The sequence below is a fragment of the Triticum urartu genome, chromosome 6 (genome assembly GCF_003073215.2).
Source record: "Triticum urartu cultivar G1812 chromosome 6, Tu2.1, whole genome shotgun sequence".
Taxonomy (NCBI): domain Eukaryota; kingdom Viridiplantae; phylum Streptophyta; class Magnoliopsida; order Poales; family Poaceae; genus Triticum; species Triticum urartu.
Window position 1 is genome coordinate 14,413,510 of NC_053027.1, and position 13,645 is coordinate 14,427,154.

General features: G+C 44.1%; 1 pseudogene; it reads right to left on the minus strand.

Moving 5' to 3' along the window:
* Positions 1-1,358: 1,358 nt before the first annotated feature.
* Positions 1,359-2,891, minus strand: LOC125516961 (annotated as a pseudogene).
* Between the last annotated feature and the right edge of the window lie 10,754 nt (positions 2,892-13,645).

Below are 13,645 nucleotides of genomic sequence, written 5' to 3' on the forward strand. Positions count from 1 at the left end.
GGCCTTCTTTGATTCATAGGATAGGAATTTTATAGGAATAGTAACATCATAGGAAGTGAGGTGACATGCATGTCAATTCCTATAGAGAAAGAGATGCCATTTGGTGTATAGGATAGGATTTTTTTCCATTGAGTCTAGGCTAATGTTTTCTCCCTCCAAAACATGAAGGATTGATTCCAATCCTACATAGGAATAGGAATCCATTCCTACAAACCAAAGGGCTTCAAAGGAATTTTTTCTTTGCAAATCCTATCATTCCTACAAAAATCCTACAAACCAAAGGAGGCCTAAGTTACTACACCCTCCAATCTGAATTAATTGATGCAACCTCTATACAACATTGTATAGAAGTTGTATAGAGGCTGCATCAATTAATTTGGATCGGAGGGAGTACAAAATTTCACTGATTCCTGGGATATAGGTGGAGATTTTGGATGAGTTCTTGACGCTCAGATCTGTTCTTCCCTCAACGTATGAAATGGCAAAATCATTATTCAACAAGGAGTAAATCTTACTTGTTCTTGAATATGGATTATCCATTATATGAAAGTAAAAAACTGTGAACTAAATCATGGACGCAGCTTCAGTGACTTCATGAAGCTAAGTCTCAACGTAACTTAGCCCCCTCTATGAGCCGTCCATTGAAGATTCGATGTACCAGATTGACCCATATTTCAAACAAATTTTTTAAAACTGTTCAGAAAAAATTGAAAAAAAATCCAATAAATCATAAATGTTTCGTTTTCTAATCTGGGAAAGTTTCAACCCAGTTGGATGTATGATTTGTGATTAAATAGCCTTTTGAGCGCAAATAAATAAAAAATGTTTATGCACAAACGATACATCCAAATGGATTGAAAATTTCATAGAATACAAAACGAAATATTTATGATTTGTTGGAACTTTTTCAGTTTTTCTGAACAGTTTTGAAAAAATCGTACGAAAATTGGGTCAATCTGGTACGTCGGATCATCAATAGACAGCTGATAGAGGGGGCTAAGTTACGGTGAGACTTAGCTTCACAAAGTCACTGAAGCTGCGTCCCTAAATCATCGCATAGAAGTGCAGTCATGAGCGGGTCCCATGTTCCTATGTGTGTACTACGCTGCAAAATTCAGTCATTTGGCTAAATCATCAAGGTATGACCAAGTGCAAAATTATAATTTTTCAGCTGGCACTTGACGGTCCACTACCAGTGAACTAACGGTAGTGGAATATGTATACGTGTTGCAAAATTTCAGTGACATATTTGGAATAACGTAGGGTACGGGTAAATTTACAATGGCATATATGGAATTCACCCTTACACATTTTACAATGGCATAGGGTTTGGGCAATGAGCAATCTTCATATGCTATAAGTATCTAATTTGGATACCGACAGTCACGGCGAATCTCGCCGTCAGCGGCCGTCTTCACCCCAACCCTGCCGAGCTTTGTCATGGCGACGCTAAAGTCGTAGAAGAAGGTGCTCTAGTTGGACGCGTAGTAGTCTACGGTACTGCGTGATCTCTCGTCTGTGTACAACACCTGGTCGGAGCCCAGGAGCCCCCTGCCGTTCTGCAGGAGCTTGAAGTAGGAGTTGTCGAATCCCACCGGTGTCACGTCGTCCAGGAAAGCGAAGTTCTGTCTGGCACAGGTGCCTTGAAGCTGCGCGTCAAAGCTCGGGTTCATGCTCGGGTCCTTGCCCTTGGTCCTGTTCTGGAAGAAGCTGCAGTCCGCCGCGCCCAAGGTGTGGGCACCTGAGGGGGTGGTATATGGTGGTCAACAACAGGTCGGCCGACGTGATCAGATTCAGAAGTCGACGACGTGTTGAGCTGAATCATGTACCTGATAATGCGATCATGTCGATCTGGGAGAGGCCTAGGGTATAGAAGAAGGCATTGAGGCTGTCGAGGTTGTCATTGACGTGCGGCAGCATGACGCTGTTCGTCGTCGAGATCTTCCCATCGTACCTGCCCAGCTCCACTGTGTAGTTGGGCCCTCCGCTCTACAACACATTTGTTCATGGTCGTCTCATGGCAAAGGAAGATGGTCCTCTTCCTACTGTATTTTATTTTAAATAATGGGCTATTACGCAAAATTAAAGCTGCCCGTGTTATGTACTAGTAAATTTGGACGTTAGTTTAGCGTCACGCTAAAGCTATATATGCCATGCTTTGCTTTATTATGGTTGGATGTTCTCTGCTATGCCTTTGTTATTGCTCAATGGTTTGTTCCTGTAATTGGCTGTATGCACCAAACTTTACTTTGTTATATGGCTGGGTATATATCAAGTACATGTGATATATATGATATTTATCGATTTTCACATATTTGGCTAGAACAACACTACCTGGGAGACGGACTCTCTTGTGGCGAGGGCGATTATGTCGGCGCAGGACACCTTGTAACGGCATTGAGGGTCGCTGTCCACGGCAGCCTTGGCGTCCAGGATCGTCTGGAAGCCCTCCGGCTTCAGCGAATAGCCATCCTGGTTCCGCCACTCGTCGTCGCCGGTCGGGCTGATGATCATCACCGACGCGTCACAGCCCTGCATGCATGACGTGCGTCGGTCAGTCTGTCAGTTGTGCAAGAGAGCGCTGTTATTACTTGCCTGTTAACCGTACCATGACGGCGCAGTCATGGAAGAAGAGCCTGAGGGTAGCGGGCGCGGAGATGGGGGACTTGGCCATGGACTGCTTCACTGAGTACCGGACAATGCCCTCCAGGTTGGGGCAGACGCTGGCGTAGTAGTCCGGCCGCAGCTGCGCGGCCGCGAACGAGGACAGGACAGCGACTTCGAGGAGGATGAGGACGACGATGGCGGCGAGTGAGGCTAACGACTCGAGGTTCGCCATGGAATGGATCGACCCTGCTTCAATCAACTGTTATTTTTGTTAAGTCTGTTGCGTTGCGTGATCTTCTACAAGATGCAGTACGAGAGAGTGATGGCTGCCGCCCTACTCCAGCATATATATTCGACGGCCGATCGGAGCGCCGCGTGCGTCCATCCGCCGGCGGCCGCTGCTGGTCCAACGTGACTAAAGCAAAACTGCACTGAGGCTCACGCCACGACAACGTTGGTGTCTCGGTGATGTTCAAGCGCGCTGGATCCTTACCATCGAATAAGGATGTACGCATTCATGAACATACTTTCAAACTGCCGCGTTGTCACCTCCAAAAATGTCCACGTCGTTATTGCATGTGTCGCTTGGACTCCAGTGCACTGCAAACTGTCATCGTCACCTCCACATATCTGTCTCAAATGGCAGGAGTTGCAAAGTGACAAATATCTCCACTTCAAAATTTGTCTCATGTGACAGCTCACTGTTCTGGTAACGTACAAGTGAAGGACTATTTCTTTAGCGCAGGTTTGTTCTTTGGTGGGAATGGTAGAGACACGAGGTTTACATATCATCACTCAACGGCAACACACTACTACGACGGATATCTTTAATTGGGAATTACCTAGGGATAATGTATGTGGTCTAGTAATAAAAGGGGAGGCGCAGATAATGATAACTGCTTATTTTGTGATGAGAAAAATATATGGATCACTTGTTTCTTCATTGTGATGTAGCCAGCTGGTATATGCTTGGAGCATTGTTAAGTTATTGCTGCGATTATTTGATCGATATGGAAAACTAGAGATAACGCTCATTTCCGGAGTAGATTCAGTATGATCCTATTGCAGTGGTATATTTAGCATTTAATCTGTTTTCATATTGGTATATGGCATACCGTACACAAAGGAGCATCGAGCCAGCGAATAGGGGCAAAAAAAACCATCAAAGAGCTGTTGAGATTTTTCACAGGAGAAAAGGCTGGGGGCCAATGGTGCAGCGGATCACTGGATGCTTTGCCGTTTCACCAGGGGCTATTGAGAAAAAAAAAGTTTTCGGCGAAAAAGGTGCACTGATGAGATGTGAATCAAGTTTTGCGGATAGAAAGTTGTAACTGTAATGTTGAAGACTCGTAGTCTCAGTTCTGTTACAAGAAAGAAACTGTAGTGATGGTTCGCTTTTCTGGGATCTGGTTTAGTTTGGTCTTTGGAGCTCAAATATTGTGTAGGAGTTACTCTCTCCGTTTCAAAATTATTGAAGTTTTAGGTTTGCCTAAGTTCAACTAGTTTAAGTTTCACGAAGTCTAGAACACCAAATTGGTCTAATGAAATTTAGCGTTAAATATATTTTGAACTATGTATATATAGTGTTGTAGATCTTTGTTGGTTTTTACGTAAAGTTGGTCAAAGATAAACAAGTTTGACTTATGACATAGCTAGAACTTCAATTATTTTGGAACGGAGGAAGTATATAACAAGATATTTGAGATCAGGTGGGGGGTTGTGCCTTTCTGGTGATGCTTGGTTTCCTTTTTTTTCAAACCGGTGTCGTGTACGATCAATTTCATATGAATGAAATTGGAGCGGGGAGCCCTTGAACAGAAAAAATAATAATTTGCAAAAATACCACGGATACTTGGTTTTCAGCGTGCACTCTTGGTTGTAAGTGCGTGGCATGGTTGTACTTGTACCTTGTTAATATGTTGATGGCAGTTAACCAATCACACGAACCTGACATCTTCTATTGGAGCCTGACTATGTGGGGTATCTTCTCTATTGGATCTTTGTATGTCGAAATGGCCAACGAGGGTTACAAGTTTTGCACAAATTCGTTTGGAAACTCAAGTTACCACTAAACTTCAATATCTTGGTGATGAAAAAACCGGACGAAAATTAACCGCGGAGACTATCAACTGTTCCATTAGGAGTAGAATTCATGTGCGAACCAACCTGTGGTTGGATGGTTAGAGGGACTGTGGTATCCCCAGCCCATCAGGGTTCAAATCCTGGTGCTCGCATTTATTCCTGGATTTATTTCAGAATTTCCGGCGATGCGCATTCAATGAGAGGAGACATTCCCGTCGATGACCAGGCGCCTACGGTGACTTCGTAAATCTCAAGATGATATGTCGGCTCAGTCTTTCGGAGGTGCTCATAGGGGTAGGGTGTGTGTGTGCGGCTTCATAGGGATGACTGTATGCGCGTGTATATGAGCGCTTGTGTCTGTACTAATGTTCAAAAAAACTTAGAAAGATCATGTACCAATCAATAAAGAGTGCCCTGAACCCTAACCCCCTCATTCCAGCGAGAAGTGAGGCAGCGCACATGTGGAGAACTCCCAGTTCCACTTTAATCGATGAAAATCACCCTAGGAATTGTCGGAGTGCGGCCATACACTCACAGTTTCACATGTCGTCTCATGGTTCTCCACCTTGAGCCATCATATCTCATGTGTATTGAACGTGACCTGCGTTTTCGTTACCCACCGAGAAATGTCGTTACCAATTTCTTTTCTCCAAATTATTTGAATTTGAACTAAACAAATGATCATGTAGTGCGCCTATGACTTTGTAGAGACACAACCTGCTTTACCATAGCGGAAACGCCTACCAACTTTCACCTTGGAGGCCGTGGAATCGGTCGCGTGTTTCTTGTCTCTGCCAGTGGGCCACTTGCGTTAAAAAAAAAGAAGCTTAGCTAGGAGGACTCAGTCCCACGATCTAAGCAGAAGGAGCACAACAAATAGACCACCGGAACAAGCACGAGTTTGTGTATGTTGTAGGTAAACATAACCGGAAATGTAAACTAGCGACCGTTTGCTGGGGGCCAATCCTGGTGAACACGCTCTCTTCCATTGGTTTCGTTGCATGAGTCTTGGCACTGGGGATAGGAGACACGTCAACTTTTGGACTCGTTCGCTGTGATACAAAATCTAGTGAATGTTGTCCTATAAAAGACACTACCACCCACCACAAAGACTAGCGACGTCAACAGCCACATGGGAGACCTAGCATAGAATCGTGGTCCCTCCTTGTCTACTTTTTTTACGATATGGCAAAATATAGTTTCTTTTGCTTGGGTACATGGCAATTTTTCTAAAAATATTAACAAGGCAGTTTTTATAATTTTTTGAACTTCGTCACATGGCAAATTTGATCATTTTTTCCTAATGTTCACAAGTCAGGTTTGTTTTTGTACATGACTGTTTATTATTAATAACATGACATTTATATTTTTAAGAGGATAACATTTTTATTATTAAGAGGATGACATTTTTATTTGCTAATGTCCACATGTCGGGTTTGTTTTTGTATATGGAAGCATTTTATTATTAAGAGAATGACATTTTTATTATTAAGAGGATGGCATTTTTATTTCCTAAGGTTTACAAGTCAAGTTTGTTTTTGTACATGGCAATTTATTATTAATAACGTGGCATTTTTATTATTAGGAGGATGGTACACTTCTAGACTTTTTTTACTGTGACATTGCATTTTGTATTGGTCCATGGCGGAAACAAAGAACAAATGCTATCGCAAACATGGCATTCTTTTGAACAGTGGCATGGCATGAAACATCTCATGTAAAAAATCAACAAAAACAAAGTAATCAAATATGTCACTTGCAATTTTGTGAAAACTGTTTCTACTTGTGGTGTTTGCAAGGGTGCTAATAATTTAACATTGGGCCACAGTCCTTGCTTCTAACAAAAAGAGTAAATTTGGGGGATGGCAATTATCTAGAGTAAAAAATCATGGTCACTTTTTTTAAGCATCCCAAACCTTGATCGAACCCCCACATGAGAATGGTCATTCTATGGTGCCGCCTCTTGGGGAATCGCAACCACTTATTAATAAAGTAATTAGTGCTTCTGCATGCTCATTGGTAATTTTGTTGAGAACTTACTGTTTCCTAAAATGAACATGTGGTCCTATTTTAAGTTAATAAGAAAAAAATCGTTTTTGTCGAAACCCCCACTAATCTTTCGGTTAATGAACTCACGGTCCTGTTTTAAGTGAATCCAGAAAACCTTCCGCTTTCTTCAGAAAGCCCGCTGATAGTTCGTTTAATAAACCCGCAGTCCATGTAGAAAACAACATTTTTTCGGGAGATTCAAATGCTTTTTAACAATACCCATAAATTTCAAACCTAACTCCAATTTTGAAATGTTACATATGAAAGTTAATTAGGAAAATATGTAGAATATGAATATGATGTTGGTTTGCCTATTACATTTTTAAATGATATTTATGATGCAACCTTAATAAAAAACGTATGATCCATCTTTCTTTTGTACCGATGTAGATCTGGATTGAAAATCAACACCTCAGCAAAATCACATTAGAGACAAAAAACAATCTATAAGAGAGAGAGGGAGAGAGAGAGAGAGAGAGAGAGACCTTAAGATTGACCACATTCAAAATGCGTTGTTGGTTGTGTGAGCATTGAGGCCACTGTCAACGAGGGTGGAAAGTTGGATCAGCGGCGATACAGATGGGATGCACATAAACCTATTGGGGTCTTGACTCTTGCATCATGGTTTACAAGGTTAGGGGCGGGTGGTATTCTTTTTTTTCCATTGCAACATACGGCTTCTTTTGCTGATGACAAGTTAAAGTAAAGGACTTGGACCTATTGACTTCTTCAGTCATGGTCATTGGATTAGGGGTATGTCTTCTTTTTTCTCGTGTTGCAACACGGACTCTTTTGCTACTAATACGTATATTATAATACAGTTTTTCAAAGGAGGCATATCCCGGTTCCCTAAAAATAATACTATTTGGTGGAAAAAATAAATTCAAAATCATTTGAATACTTTTGGACGAAAAAAAATCTGAAATTTCTAAGATTCTACGAAAACCAGTTTGTCTGCCCCTTTGGGATAAAAAAATGGTATGGAGAAAAAGAAACCTTTACTGAACTAAGATGCAGGTGGCCTGCTGGAAATGATAATAGTGGCCTAGTATCACTTTTTTTTCAAGTGTGTAACCTCACGTGTATTGATGCATTTTGTTGGCTTATTATTTTGGGAAACGTTTGCCATCACCCAGCGGATCGTTGGCATGCGTCGTCCGCCTCTACAACTATCAGATTACTATCGATCGTACTATAGAGAACAAACCCTCATTACACGCATAAGCTTTGCAATGTGACCCGTATTGCGGAGGTTGCTTTTGCAACATGGGTTGTGTTGCATATCCAATCCCATGACTATGCGGCATGTAGGACCAATGCAACCATTCTTCCATTCTTATGTCAAACGAAGAGAGCACATCCACATGTTTTCCCTTGAGGCTCATCTTCTACCTCCAGGTCCCTCACATGGATGTGCTTCCCCCAAGCACGTGCCCAAAATAGTGTGCCGCGCATGCGAAAAGAGAGCATCCATAAGTGGATCTAGCTGCTGGAAAAAGCTTTTGTTAGAATAACTATGAGTTAGTGTTGCTCCTCACATGAGTTGTAACGTTGAGCAATTAGAGCTTAGTGCTAGAATATAGAAGGTCTAGAGTTCTCTCTTTATTATCCATGATCATGTGTTTGTAACTGCTGCTGTAACTCAACCTGGGTGTTCTATATATAAAGAGAAGACAGCCGGTGAGGTTCATCACGGCTTAACACAGCAATACTTCTGTTTACATGGTATCAGATGCCACCTGACCAATGTCAACCTCTTCCTCCTCTCTCATGGCTTCCGTGCCGGCGGCTACCACCGTCGTCACCGTGCGTCTCTCTCGCGACAACCATCTCATGTGGAAGGCACAGTTCCTCGCATTCCTGCGCACCTACGATCTCCTTGGCATCGCATCTGGCAGAGAGATGGCGCCTGCTTCGACCGTGGACCAGACCACGGGCACAGGCGATGCGCGCACCACCACTCAGGTGGAGAACCCGGAGTACACCATCTGGTACCGTAAGGACCAGACGATCCTCGGCAGCATCCTCGCTACCGTCTCCAAGGACATCTTGCCGTACGTCATGGCTGCCACCTCTGCGGCTGAGGCCTGAGGCAGCTGGAGCGGATGTTTGCATCGCGCTCTCGTTCTTGCCTCATTCAGATACGCGCACAACTGGCTACTCCGAAAAGGCACGACATGACGGGCACGGACTACTTCAAGATGAAGAAGACCTTGGCTGACACACTTGCATCCATCGGGCAGCCTCTTCATGCTGATGAGATCATTTCTTACCTGTTGTCAGGCCTTGGGGCGGAGTACGAGTCCCTCCTGGACTCACTGAACGTGAAGACTGATTTGACTCTTGATGATGTCTATGCTGCTCTTCTTGGCCATGAGCATCGTCATGAGCAGTACAGCTCCGACTTCCAGCTTGGTTCGAGCTCCTCGGCTAGCTACGTCGGTACAGGCTCCAACCACTCCGCCAACTTCTCCGGCAAACAGTAAGGACGCATCAATCAAGGCGAACAAGGTCGTGGTAATTATGGTGGCGGTCGAGGCCGCGGCCGCGGAAATGGTGGAAATGGTCGTAGCAGAGGCCGTGGTTACGGTGGCAACAATGGAAATGGTGGGGGACAGCAGCCCACGTGTCAGCTGTGTGGCATAAAAGGACATGTTGCCTTGAAGTGCCGCAAGCGCTTCGACAGCTCCTTCCATGGCGATGAGGAGCAGCACTCAGCGAATATCGTTGGCACTAGCGCCGGGTACCAGGTTGATCCTAACTGGTACTCGGACACGGGCGCTACAGACCATATCACTAGCGACTTGGACCGCCTCTCCTTCCGCGAGCGCTACAACGGCCACGAAAACGTCCAAGTCGGCAACGGAGCAGGTTTGCACATCGAACATATTGGTCAAAGTTCTATTAATACTTCCTCTTCTAAACCTCTTATTCTTCGAAACATACTTCATGTTCCACATATAAAAAAGAATCTCATATCCATCCATAAACTTACCAAAGACAATGATGTATTCATTGAATTTCACCCTGATTTTTTTGTCATTAAGGACCAAGCATCGAAGACAAGTCTGCTCCAAGGCAGATGTAGAGCCGGCCTCTACCCCATTCCACCGTCCACCCTCCACCATGTGAAGGCTGCCATGCTTGCGTCGGTCAATAAAAAGCAGTGGCATCATCTCCTCGGTCACCCATCGTCCCAAGTCGTTCAGTCAATTCTTCGTTTGAATAAACTTCCGTGTAGTCGTTCTCATGATGCATCCATATGTGATGCATGTCAGCAAGCCAAGAGTCACCAACTTCCGTATGGTTCATCTAGTTTTTCCGCAAAATTTCCTTTAGAACTCATATATTCGGATGTTTGGGGCCCTGCTACTATTTCAGTTGGTGGCTATAAATATTATGTCTCTTTTATTGATGCATTTAGCAAATTCACATGGATCTATTTGTTGCATGCTAAAACTGATGTTCAGCAAATTTTCATCTGTTTTCAAGCCCATGTTGAACGTCTTCTTAACCGAAAAATTCAATGTATTCAATCTGATTGGGGCGGCGAATATCAAGGCTTGCATAAATATCTTCAAGCTCAAGGCATTGCACACCATGTTTCATGTCCCTACACCCATCAGCAGAACGGCGCAGCTGAACGAAAACACCGACACATTGTGGAAACTGGACTTGCTCTTCTTGCACATGCTTGCATGCCCGTTCGCTTTTGGGATGAGGCGTTCCTCACTGCTACCTTTCTTATTAATCGTCTACCAACTCGAGTCATAGATAATGCATCTCCCATGGAGCGTCTTTTTGGTGACAAACCCGACTACACCATGTTGAAGTCATTTGGTTGTGCGTGTTGGCCGCATCTTCGCCCCTACAATTCTAGAAAACTTGCTTTTCGATCCAAAGAATGCATCTTTGTTGGTTATAGTTCACACCATAAGGGATACAAGTGCCTTGATGCTAGTACTGGGCGCATATATATTTCTCGCGATGTGGTTTTTGATGAAGCAGATTTTCCGTTTGCTCGCAAGCTTGAAGCTACACTTGCACCTGCAAATTCATCAACACAATCATACGTCCAACTTTTACCCCCCACATCAAGTTCACCAGCCCATATTCCAGCAAGCGGAAGTATTAATAGTACTAATGATCTAATGGCCGATGTGCAGTCTGTGTCTTTTGATGCTCATGCAGGCTCTATGGCTGATTCGGAGTTGGCACCGTCCTCACCACATTGCATGGACTGTTCTCCCCGACAAGCATCGCTTGGCTCTACAGCGGCCGACTCTGACACTTCTGGGTCGTCTCCTGACTCAGTTACTTCCACCACCTCGAGCTCAGGTTCTTCCGCCGGAAATAACTCCGTGGCCCCGGCACCTCCTGCTCCAAAGCAGATGCGTTCGCACACTCGTCTCAGTCGGGCATTGTCAAGCCATACATCCGCACTGATGGCACAGTTACATATGCGTGCACGACGTCATCTAATGAACCAGTAGAGCCTACTAGCTACACTGAAGCTGCACAACATCCATCTTGGAAGGCCGCAATGGATGATGAGATTGCCGCCTTGCATCGAAATGAAACCTGGAGTTTGGTTCCGTTTCGTCCAGGACTCAATATAATTGATAGTAAATGGGTTTTTAAGCTCAAACACAAGGCGGATGGCTCTATTAATCGGTACAAAGCTCGTCTAGTTGCTAAAGGATTCAAACAACGCCAAGGAATTGATTACGATGATACTTTCAGTCCAGTCGTGAAGCCCACTACTATTCGTGTTCTATTGTCTCTTGCAGTCACTCATCATTGGAGTATGCGGCAGCTTGATGTTCAGAATGCATTCTTGCATGGTTTTCTGAATGATGATGTGTACATGTATCAACCGCCGGGCTACATCGACCAACGGTTCCCTCATTATCTTTGCAAACTTAAGAAGCCTCTTTATGGGTTGAAGCAGGCGCCACGTGCATGGTTTTCCTGCTTGAGCTCTCGTCTTCTTGATCTAGGCTTCCGCGCATCGGCTGCTGATGTATCTCTGTTTATATTTCGGAAAGGGGGCATCCACATGTATTTCCTCATATATGTTGATGATATTATTGTGATCAGTTCGAGTGATGCAGCCATTGGTCGTTTACTCGATCAGCTTCGTCAAGATTTTGCCATTAAGGATGTTGGGGGATTGAGCTACTTTCTTGGTGCTGAAGTTCAGACTGTTGAAGGTGGTCTTGCTCTTTACTGCATGTAGCCTAGCTTCCTTGCATATCTGTCAGCATCCATGATCTCAACCCCATCAAATCTGTAGCGTCATCCTCTCCTGTCTCATCACTAGCATTGTAATCAAGCTTGTCTTCTACCCACTTGCTCTGGCTTGGGATCTCTCTTATTCATCTCTCTATCCTGATTTAAGTTGTCAAAATTCATCTTATCCAGTGCCCTTCATTTGGAATCCCTTATTACAGTATTTCTTTCTTTCTTTCTCAACATCATTTGTTGTCCAAGCTGATCCTCCATTTTCTTGTCCAAACCTTGACTTGATTGGACCTCTTCCATATCCAAGTTATGATCATTTGTACCATTTTTTTCCACAAGCGCCTTAACTTCCAAGCACATGAAATAACAGTTTTGTCCCTCCCTGCTCAATTCTGAATCTTTTAGGATCTGTCACATCTCTGTCCTGCCGCAAATTCTTAGAGCATTTTCCATCGAGATTAGTTAACTCAAAGTAGTCAGTCTACTCTGTACATTGCACTAGATCGTTGCTGACGCTAAGACTAACTACTCCGCGCGACGTTGAAAATAGTTTGGTCATTGCATAGGGAGCCTTTGAATGCTAGTGGGCGCTGCGGTGGTTCCAACCAACACCATACTCTTTGTCTGCGGTGGTTCCAACCAACACCATACTCTTTGGCCTCTTTCACAATTTTACAAAAAGGTTATTAAAAAAAATCTCGAGGTTAATTAGTCTCCCTCAATAGCAGCTACAAGAAACACTCACTCAATCCTAGCAAAGTAATACCTCCGTATCTAGACAAATTTAAGACAATTAATTTGGGACAGAGTAGGAGTTAGCTGACACCCAACACTCTGCTTATGATAAAATCGATCTTAATTTGCATACAATAAGACATTTTAATAAATGCTTTACCATAAAAAAGAAACCCAATGCAATGCTCTAAAACAAGACAAAAATTGCCAAACCCAGAAAATATAGCACAGATCTCAAATTGCCGGTAAACAAGATTTTTTTTTCAAAACTAGCATGTTTTTTACAGCAATTTCGGAAATTAGCAGTGTTAATAAGTTATTTGCAAAACTAGCACCCCGTCGGCCTCCCATTGGCCGAAGAGTGGCTCTTCGGCCAGCCGTTGACCGAAGAGGGCACTTCTGCCTCCCGTTGGCCGAAGTGTGCCCCAACTAGGCCGAAAAGGACACTTCAGCTTCCCATAGGCCGAAGAGCACTCTTCGGTCAACCGTAGGCCGAAGAGTCCCCGGGCCCAACCTTTTCGCGTGAACAGGTGACCGAAGTTGCATGGTCGCGCTCTTCTGCTTACTGTAGGCCGAAAAGGGAAGTTGTGTAACCATTTTGCAATGAAAAAAAATTGCACAGCCCTTTCCGTAAATATTTTCCCGCCAACTCTTTCCCCTCCATATGTTCCCGCCAACCCTTTCCCGCCATATGTTCACGCCACCCGTTTCCCGCCAACCCTTTCCCGCCATATGTTCCCGCCAACTCTTTCCCTCCATACCCCAGTCGTTCTTTCCCGCCATTTTCTCTCCTCTCTACCTATAAAACCCCCTTGACCCGGAGGTGAATAAGCAGTCCAGTGTAGTCAAGATGTCCCATTATCCTTTCGATCATAGTTTTCACCCTGAGATGAGCAGCACTCTTCTGAGGCTAGCTACCGATTTCAGG